Here is a 10,308-nt window from a genome sequence, read left to right on the forward strand (position 1 = left end):
CCGTCAAACAGTTTCGGCATACAGTCCGCTCAAAATTAGCATGGACGGACATGGCCACACACGACGGACGAACAGTTTGCTGAAACCGTGCGCGATGACGTGAACGGCACGTACGACGGGACGAAAAATACGACGTCCTATACACTGCATTATAACTTTCGGCATGTAAATCCTTTCTGAGCATGCGCGGAACTTAGTTTGACGAACAAGCCTACACACGAGGGGACTGTTCGCTGAAACTTTGTTTCAGCGGACATTTTTTCGGAATTTCCGAAAAACCTTGTTCAGCGGACTGTTCGCTGAAACTGTCCGCTGAAAGCCCACACACGAGCGGACTGTTTGCGAAACACTGTTCAGCGGACAAAGTTGGGCGAACAGTCCCCGCGTGTGTACGCGGCCATATAGATATATATAGATATATAGAGATATATATAGATATATAGAGCTATAGATATGGATTGTCAACTCATTAATTATTCCCCCCACTCAAATTGGTTGCAGGTGTTGTATACTTGGTAATTAGTCCCCCCACCCCACTCAAATTTCTTGCAGGTGTTGTATACTTAGTAATTAGTCCCCCCCCACCCCACTCAAATTTCTTGCAGGTGTTGTATACTTAGTAATTAGTCCCCCCCACCCCACTCAAATTGCTTGCAGGTGTTGTATACTTAGTAATTAGTCCCCCCCACCCCACTTAACCACCTAATTTATGTCCCCTGGTCCATCAGAGGGCTGATTAATCTGTGAATTGGTCCGCCTACTTTTTTTTTTGGCAGAAAACAAATTTGCAATATTTCTGTTTAACTGTTGTTCCAAAATGTTTTTGAATTTTATTTGTTATGAATTGTTTTTATTTAATTACTAATTTTTTTTTTGTTTCATGTGTTTGACTCCCCAGCTTCCTTCAACGCCACAGGAATGGCAGACTGTGGCTTCCCAGTTCGCTGCCCGTTGGGACTTCCCCAACTGCGGAGGGGCCATCGACGGGAAACATGTGAGGATTGTGCCCCCACCCCATTCGGGGTCCTACTATTGGAATTATAAGGGGTTCCATAGTGTGGTGCTAATGGCGGTGGTGTCGGCACAATGTGACTTTCTTTATGTGGATGTGGGGAAGAACGCCCGGATGTCTGACGGAGGAGTCTTTAGGCAGACCGAGTTCTGCCACCGTCTTACCACTGGTGGCCTGGACTTGCCACCAGATGCCGAGAATGTGGAGGGGCTCCCGTTTGTTTTTCTGGCTGATGAAGCGTTCGGTCTGAGTGAACATCTCATGAGACCCTTCCCCCAAAGGACCCTCACCCCGGAGAGGAGGATTTTTAATTACCGGCTGGCCAGAGCAAGAAGGGTTGTGGAGAGTGCCTTTGGCATTATGGCCAGCCGGTTCCGTCTGTTACTGACAGCCATCAACCTGGCAGAATATAAACTGAACTATGTTATTCTGTGCTGCTGCATTCTGCACAATTTTCTAAGGAAATTTTCAGGTAACCAGTACCTGCAGCCTATTGGGCCTGAGGCCGGACTCAGGCTTCCAGAACTGACAGGGCTGGATCATGCCCTTCCTGGCTTAGCCCCCCAAACAGCACGTGAGGTGCGTGACCGCTATGTCAGCTATTTTAATGGTAGGGGGGCTATTCCAATGCCAGCTGACCAATAAAAAATTATTTTTCTTGAAATATGTCTTGTCTGTTCAAATTTTGAAGTTTGGTTCTTGTTTGCTTTTCACGTTGCTTGTATCCTACATTGTCCTAATTCAGGGATATGCAATTGGCCAACCTCCGGCTGGTGCAAAACTACAAGTCAATCATGCCTCTGGGTCTCATGCTTGTGGCTGTCAGTCTTGCTATGCTTCATGGGACTTGTAGTTCTGCAACAGCTGGATTTCCACTAATTGCATATTCCTGTCCTAGTGCATTTGTATAGCAAAGTGGTTTTTGACAATAGGAAATAAGGCCCTTTGTGACAGAAAACACAAAATGACTTCCCAAACTGGTATTGAGTATTGAAAGAAGTAGACACACACATTTTTTTTTTTTGATTTTTTAATAGTGCACATTCCAACCAGTGCCTCTTATTTAGATCTTTTTTTTTTTTTTGTGTTTTTTTTTTTTTTTTTTATAAATTCTTTTTTTTTTTTTTTTTTTTGTTTTTTTTGGGGGGGAAATTATTTTTTTTTAAATTGTTTTTTTTTTTTTTTAATTCTTTTTTTTTTTTTCTTTTTTTTTTCTTTTTTGGTAAACATAGAAATATATAGATATATCAAAAATACAATTATCACAAAAATAAACAAATAAAATCCTTTTTTAACTATTTACATAAAACAAGGGGTAAAGCCAAATTTTGAAGATGCACACCAAAAATTGGTAATGTCAACATGTGCTATGTACCATCATGAGTGATCAATGGACGTGTTTGGTGTGTGCAATCCCTTCCTCTCACATACTAGAATGAGGAAGGGTTTGCAAACACCAAATGCGTCCATTGCGATCCTCTGATGGCACATAGCACATGTTGACACACCGTGTGCATCTTCAAAATTTGGCCTCTAAAAATCTTGTAAAAACATTAAAAACTTTTTGGCAAGGAAATGAAGAACATGATCGATTGTGTTTTAGGGGAAAAGGGGCTTAGATTCTCCCTAAAACATCGATCATGTTCTTCATTTCCTGCCTCATAGGGACCAGCTGCTGTTGCATGGCCAGGATTTGTTGTTGCATGGCCAGGATTTGTTGTTGCATGGCCTGGATGTTGCTCTCCATCAAATCGATCCTGGCATTCCAGGCCATGATGTCACCAATTAGCCTCTGGGCACTGTCCGTGGAAAATGGCTCCGCGGCTTCTCCTACCACAACCAGATCATCACCTAAAAACATGTGTAGATAAAAAATTGGTTAAAATATACAGCCATTAATTGTTTACCTTAAGCTGGTTTGTCAGACACTCACTTTCACTTTGTGGGGTGTGTAACTCCACCTGCTCTTCCTCCTCCACATCTAGCCCTGGGCTGGGCTCATCCAGTAGAGCTACAGAGCTTGGTCCAGCGGAGGATACCGAGCTTGGCTGCTCCCTCGAGGACACTGGGCTGGGCAGCTCCAATACTGATGCGGGGCTGGGGCTAAGTGCCCAATCAGGCTGGCGAGGTCGGGGGGTCCTGGGCTGCTCCGCCTCTTGTCTGAGTCTTTGTTCCCCTATGAGAATGAAAAAAAAAAAATACTTTTAAGCATAGTGATATTTGAGTTCAGAAATTTGAATATGAAACATTGGTTTGAAGTGTTGTAAAATTATTAGCTGGTTATTACAAGCTCCTAGTTTAATACATCCTTAAAATGACTTTTTTTAAGTTAGGCTGTGTTCAGACTGCTGCGATGTGTGAACGCTGCAAATCTACTGTGGTTTCACGCATCGCATGCGCAGTTCGCACTGCCCTATGTGACCTGCTGGGAGTATCAGTGTAAAGTTTTATTGACACCTCCAAATTAGTTCTCATTTCACAGTGCAATCTTTAAACTCGGACAGGAATCGGACCACATGGTGTGAACACCCATGTGATCCGATTCGGCTGTGGACTAAAAAAAGGGCCATGTACAAGTTTGGGCCAGATGCGATGTAAATTCAGCCATACTATATGCATGGCTGAAATCGCATCACACAGAGATCACATGTGATTTGCACTGCAGTGCGGTGCAAATCACATTTGATCTCGTACATTGCAGCAATGTGAACCTAGCCTTTAACCAAACTGTGATACTGTATATCTTTTGTCCAAGTTTCACAGACGGATACACTCGAATCATCGCCTGGAGTACCTGTGTGTGATTATGTCAAAAATGTTCTATGATGGCCCAAACTACACTTATAAAAGTTTCCTAGTCCAGATGTTGAACCAGCATTTTATCTATCTATCTCATTTTTTTAATGGAGTCTACATTGCACTGAATAAATTTATGAAACTTTAGTAAAAATTTATATCCTATAAACTGAGCGTGACAATTCAGTTTATCATAAACAATACCAAAAAAATAATAACTAATTAAAATCTAATCCAACACCAGATAAATTTACACCATACACAAATTCATGCTATTTACGCCCACATATACGAACAACCATATGCGCTCATTACAAGAACTATTAACTACACGAACGATCAAATCCGTCGGATTTACATAAACTACCTACACGAACTATTACGATTTAAAATCCGCCAGATTTACATACACTATCTACACGAACGATTACGATCAATCCGCCAGTTTCATACACTACCTATACGAACGATTACGGGAAAAATCCACCAGATTTACATACATTATCTACACGAACGATTTCGATCAAATCCGCCAGTTTCACACACTACCTACACGAACGATTACGATAAAACCCGCCACGAACGATTATGTCCGACAGTCACGAGAAACGCGGAGTTTACTCACTTTTTTTCAGGACCTTTTTGATGCGGTAATATTGGTCCAGCTCCCTGGACTTGATGTCGGACCATCGTTTCCGGAGTTGGTCCTTGCCTCTTCATACCCCAAATTTCGTCTCCAAGGCTGTGACTACCTCATCCAAGATGGCGCTTTTCCGGACATTAGGTTTGGGGTACAGGCCATGTTCCCCATCATAATCCTCCCTTTTTAAGATAGCCACCATCTCCACCATCTCTTCAAAGGCCATATTGGTGGCCTTATATCTCCTCCTTGCTCCTGAAGCATGGGGCCCATGGCTTTCCTCCGCGCTGCTCACGCTGCTCCTAGAATTTGCGTCCGCCATTTTCTCCTCTCATTCACCCACAGCGGAACGAGGGTAAAAGGGGCGGGGAAACACGGTCACAAGGAACGTCAGGGGCGGGCGACGCAGGCGGAGCCTGAGCGCATGCGCTGTATATAAAGCGTTACCACGAGGCTTACGCTTGTCCGAACGGAAGCAGCGAGTGCTACACGCGACGGTAAGATAGTTATCGTTTTATTTTCGTTTAATTTAAAGCCTGCGTCAGGGATGTGCATATTGAATTTTATTCTTATTGATGTTTAATTGATTTTTATGTGGGTTGGTGGTTGAGTGGGCTTGGTGTTTTGTGTGGTAGTGTGGGGGGTGGAGGTGGGTGTATAGGGGGGTGGGGGTAGTGTGTGTGTGTGTGTGTGTTTGTGTATGGGGCAGTAGTGTGTGTGTGTGTGTGTGTGTGTGTGTGTGTGTGTGTGTGTGTGGGGTAGTGTGTGTGTGTGTGTGTGTGTATGTGTATGGGCCAGTAGTGTGTGTAGAGTGTGTGTGTGTGGGGGGGGAGTGTTTGTGTGTGTGTGGGAGGGGTAGTGTGTGTGTGTGTGGGAGGGGTAGTGTGTGTGTGTGTGTGTGTGGGGGGGGGGGTAGTGTGTGTGTGTGTGTGTGTGTGTGTATGTGTATGGGGCAGTAGTGTGTGTAGTGTGTGTGTGTGTGGGGGGGGGAGTGTTTGTGTGTGTGTGGGAGGGGTAGTGTGTGTGTGTGTGGGAGGGGTAGTGTGTGTGTGTGTGTGTGTGTGTGGGGGGGGGTAGTGTGTGTGTGTGTGTGTGTGGGGGGGGGGAGTGTTTGTGTGTGTGTGGGAGGGGTAGTGTGTGTGTGGGAGGGGTAGTGTGTGTGTGTGTGTGTGGGGGGGGGGGGGTAGTGTGTGTGTGTGTGTGTGTGTATGTGGGGGGGGGTAGTGTGTGTGTGTGTGTGTATGTGGGGGGGTAGTGTGTGTGTGAGGGTAGCGTGTGTAGTAGTGTGTGTCTCGCCTACATTGTCACAATATACAGTGGTGTGAAAAAGTGTTTGCCCCCTTCCTCATTTCCTGTTCCTTTGCATGTTTGTCACACTTAAGTGTTTCGGAACATCAAACCAATTTAAACAATAGTCAAGGACAACACAAGTAAACACAAAATGCAATTTGTAAATGAAGGTGTTTATTATTAAAGGTGAAAAAAAATCCAAACCATCATGGCCCTGTGTGAAAAAGTGATTGCCCCCTAAACCTAATAACTGGTTGGGCCACCCTTAGCAGCAACAACTGCAACCAAGCGTTTGCGATAACGTGCAATGAGGCTTTTACAGCGTCCTGGAGGAATTTTGGCCCACTCATCTTTGCAGAATTGTCCTAATTCAGTTACATTAGAGGGTTTTCGAGCATGAACGGCCTTTTTAAGGTCATACCACAACATCTCAATAGGATTCAGGTCAGGACTTTGGCTAGGCCACTCCAAAGTCTTCATTTTGTTTTTCTTCAGCCATTCGGTGGTGGACTTGCTGGTGTGTTTAGGATCATTGTCCTGCTGCAGAACCCAAGTTCGTTTCAGCTTGAGTACACGAACAGATGGTCGGACATTCTCCTTCAGGATCTCTTGGTAGACAGCAGAATTCATAGTTCCTTTTATCACGGCAAGTCTTCCAGGTCCTGAAGCAGCAAAACAGCCCCAGACCATCACACTGCCACCACCATATTTTACTGTTGGTATAATGTTCTTTTTATGAAATGCAGTGTTCCTTCTACGCCAGATATACTTGGACACACACCTTCCAAAGAGTTCCACTTTTGTCTCATCGGTCCACAGAATGTTGTCCCAAAAGTCTTGGGGATCATCAAGATGTGTTGTGGAGAAATTGAGACGAGCTTTGATGTTCTTTTTGCTCAGCAGTGGTTTTCTCCTTGGAACTCTGCCATGCAGGCCATTTTTGCCCAGTCTTTTCCTGATGGTGGAGGCATGAACGCTGACTTTAACTGAGGCAAGTGAGGCCTGCAGTTCCTTGGACGTTGTTGTGGGGTCTTTTGTGACCTCTTGGATGAGTCGTCGCTGCGCTCTTGGGGTAATTTTGGGCGGCCGGCCACTCCTGGGAAGGTTCACCACTGTTCCATGTCTTCGCCATTTGTGGATAATGGCTCTCACTGTGGTTCGCTGGATTCCCAAAGCTTTGGAAATGGCTTTATAACCCTTTCCAGACTGATAGATCTCAATTACTTTCTTTCTCAATTGTTCCTGAATTTCTTTGGGTCTCGGCATGATGTGTAGCTTTTAAGGATCTTCTGGTGGACCTTACTGTGTCAAGCAGCTCCTATTTAAGTGATGCCTTGATTGTGAACAGGTGTGGCAATAATCAGGCCTGGGTGTGGCTAGAGAAATTGAACTCAGGTGTGGACAACCACAGTTATAGTATGTTTTAACAAGGGGGGCAATCACTTTTTCACACAGGGCCATGATGGTTTGGATTTTTTTTCACCTTTAATAATAAACACCTTCATTTACAAATTGCATTTTGTGTTTACTTGTGTTGTCCTTGACTATTGTTTAAATTGGTTTGATGTTCCGAAACACTTAAGTGTGACAAACATGCAAAGGAACAGGAAATGAGGAAGGGGGCAAACACTTTTTCACACCACTGTAGTGTGCATTTGGTCTGACTTTTTTTTTTTTTTTTCAGAAAATGCAAAGGTATACTGCAGACCCCTTTAAGGAGGAGGCCTTCCTCTCAACATTTCTCGATTTAGTGGAGTCGCACAGCAATCTGTGGGATACAAAACACCCCCAATATCCAAGCCGTGCTGCCCGGAAGAAGACACTGGAGACAGTTTTGGCGTTTGTGAAAACCCAAGTCCCCCAGGCAGACACTGGCTTTGTGAACACCAAAATTAAGAACCTGCGTAGCGTGTATAGGCGGGAGCAAAGAAAGATCCTACAGTCCCAAACATCAGGAGCAGCAGCAGGTCAGGTCTATGTACCTAAGCTGTGGTATTATGACAGGCTGCGTTTTCTGGATGACACGTCAGAAGCCAGGCAGTCACTTTCGACTCTTCCGTCTACCCGTCCCTCCACCCTTCCCTCCGCCTCAGGTGAGCCATCCCTGGAAGATCCAGACCCTTCCTTGCTGGACGAAGTTGATGCGCCCAGCTGGAGCCAGGTATATTTTATTTTCTAAAGTTTGGATTGCTCAAATATTAATGATGTCAAGTTCAATGTTTGAATTGCTTCCAAATCTAGGATTTCATCACAAATTAAATTAGATAGAAGGATACAGTAGTTTACACAAATGTGGCTCAAATCTTGGTGAACTGATGGAAAAATGATGGTGTCAAAATGATAGCCTTTTGTATTTCAAGACAAATGTATTTGCAAGTGAGAACTGTAAAATTGTTAGTGATTGATGATTTCTAAATATAGACATATTTTAGTTATTGATTGCTTTGTTTTTTTACACAGGATGAGCTCACCCAGGAGGAGGCCGGGACCAGTGGTATGGAGGAGGAGGCCGGGACCAGCCACACACAAGAGCTAGCTGGGCCCAGCAGGAGCCGGACTGAAAGCCAGGTCCCTCCCCTCCGCCTAGCCAGCAAAAGGCCCAGGAGGATGGGCCGTACAGAGGAGGAGTCCTTGGTGCTGATACGGCAAGCCACACAAATTTTGTCAAAACCCCCCAATCCGGAGGAGGCCTATGCCACTTATCTGGCTAGCAAGCTACAAGAAATGGACAAACCACAACGAAACTTGTGTGAGGCAATCTTTTTTGATGCCATCCAACGGGGTCTGAAGGGTGAGCTCACACCCACCACTAAGCTTTACAACACAGACCCTACTGCTCCTCCTCCTCCTCCTCCTCCTCCTCCTACCACAACTCCACCACCAGAGGCACAGCCTCCAGCGAAGCGTGGAGGGAAGGCTAGACGGAAGAGTCACAAGTGACTGCCTGGCTTCAGTCTGCTCTGAAAGAAGACGCAGGCTGTTGTAGTACCACAGTCTGGGGACATAGATCTCATCTGCTGCTGTTCCTGGTCTTTGGGATTCTAGGACCTGGTTGTGCTCCCTATGTACATGCTACGCAGGTTCGGAATTTTGGTGTCCACTCACTTGATGTGTGCCTGGGGGACAAAAGGCTTCACAAACGTCAAAATTGTCTCCAGTGTTGCCTCCCTCTTGATTTATTTTGGTTCTGAGGAAAAATAAAAATTTATTATTTACAAAAAATCTTGTATGTTTTTTTTTGATTTTATTTTTTTTACAATATTTTTGTATAATTTTGGCTTAAAAAACAAACTTTATTTGTGAGTAGGCAGATACATGTCAAAAGACTCTGGGGGTTATTTACAAAACACACGTTCATGTAAATATGCTAACTTCAAGTGCAATTTTTAAAGCACTGCAAGTGCACTTGGAAGTGCAGTCGCTGTAAATTTGAGGCTTAACATTTGAAATGAGGGGAAGCTCTGCTGATTTTGAACATGCAATCATGTGTAAGCTAAAATGCTGGTTTGGGTATCTATCTATCTATCTATCTATCTATCTATCTATCTATCTATCTATCTATCTATCTATCTATCTATCTATCTATCTATCTCTACTTGCATAGTCCTGCTTGGCCAAAAAAAATGCAAGTCCATCTTGTTTCAAACCCCCCACAAAAAAAAAAAAAAAAAAAAAAAAAAAAAAATATGGCAATAGTAGTTCCAAAAATATATAGTAATAGATAAATTCTATATTTTTTTTTTCCGAAATCAAAATATATATATAATTTTTTTTTTTTTTTTTTTTTTTATATTTTTTTTTTTAAGATAGACACACACATATATATATATATATATATATATATATATATATATATATATATATATATATATATATATATATATATATATATATATATATATATATATATATATATAATTTTTTTTTTCCTTTTTTTTTTTTAGAGGGTTTTTTTTTGTTTTGTTTTTTAATTTGGAATATATTTTTTCTATAATTGGAAGATTAATCATAGGATGAGGATGAATAAAAACATGTAGTATAACTCTCTGTGAATATAAGCAGCAAAGCTTAAAGAAGCTTCTTCTACTTAAAGAAGAAAAGAACGGGCTATATTAAAAAACCACAAAATTAGCAGCATGACGAATATGCTAGCTTCAATACGAACACTAGTTTTACAAGACCGAGCGCTTCCGTCCTGTAAATTCTTTCTGAGTATGCGCGGAACTTAGTTTGACGAACAAGCCTACACACGAGCGGCCTGTCCGCTCAAACAAAGTTTCAGCGGACAGTTTTTCCGAAAAACTTTGTTCAGCAGACTGTTCGCTGAAACTGTCCGCTGAAAGCCCACACACGAGCGGACTGTCCGCCGAAACACTGTTCAGCGGACAAAGTTGAGCGAACAGTCCCCGCGTGTGTACGCAGCCTCAGTGTATATCCATGGTTCTTATGCAGAAGGGCTGGCCCAAGACTTTGTGTTGCCTGGGTCCAAGAATGAAATGCTGCCCCGTCAACCCCCCCCCCCCCAAAATAAAATCACACCCACCAAAAGGTCCCCACATCCATTATTTTA

Source organism: Lithobates pipiens, unplaced genomic scaffold, assembly GCF_037356315.1.
Source record: "Lithobates pipiens isolate NorthernLeopardFrog02 unplaced genomic scaffold, aLitPip1_a1.2 Scaffold_25, whole genome shotgun sequence".
Lineage (NCBI taxonomy): Eukaryota > Metazoa > Chordata > Amphibia > Anura > Ranidae > Lithobates > Lithobates pipiens.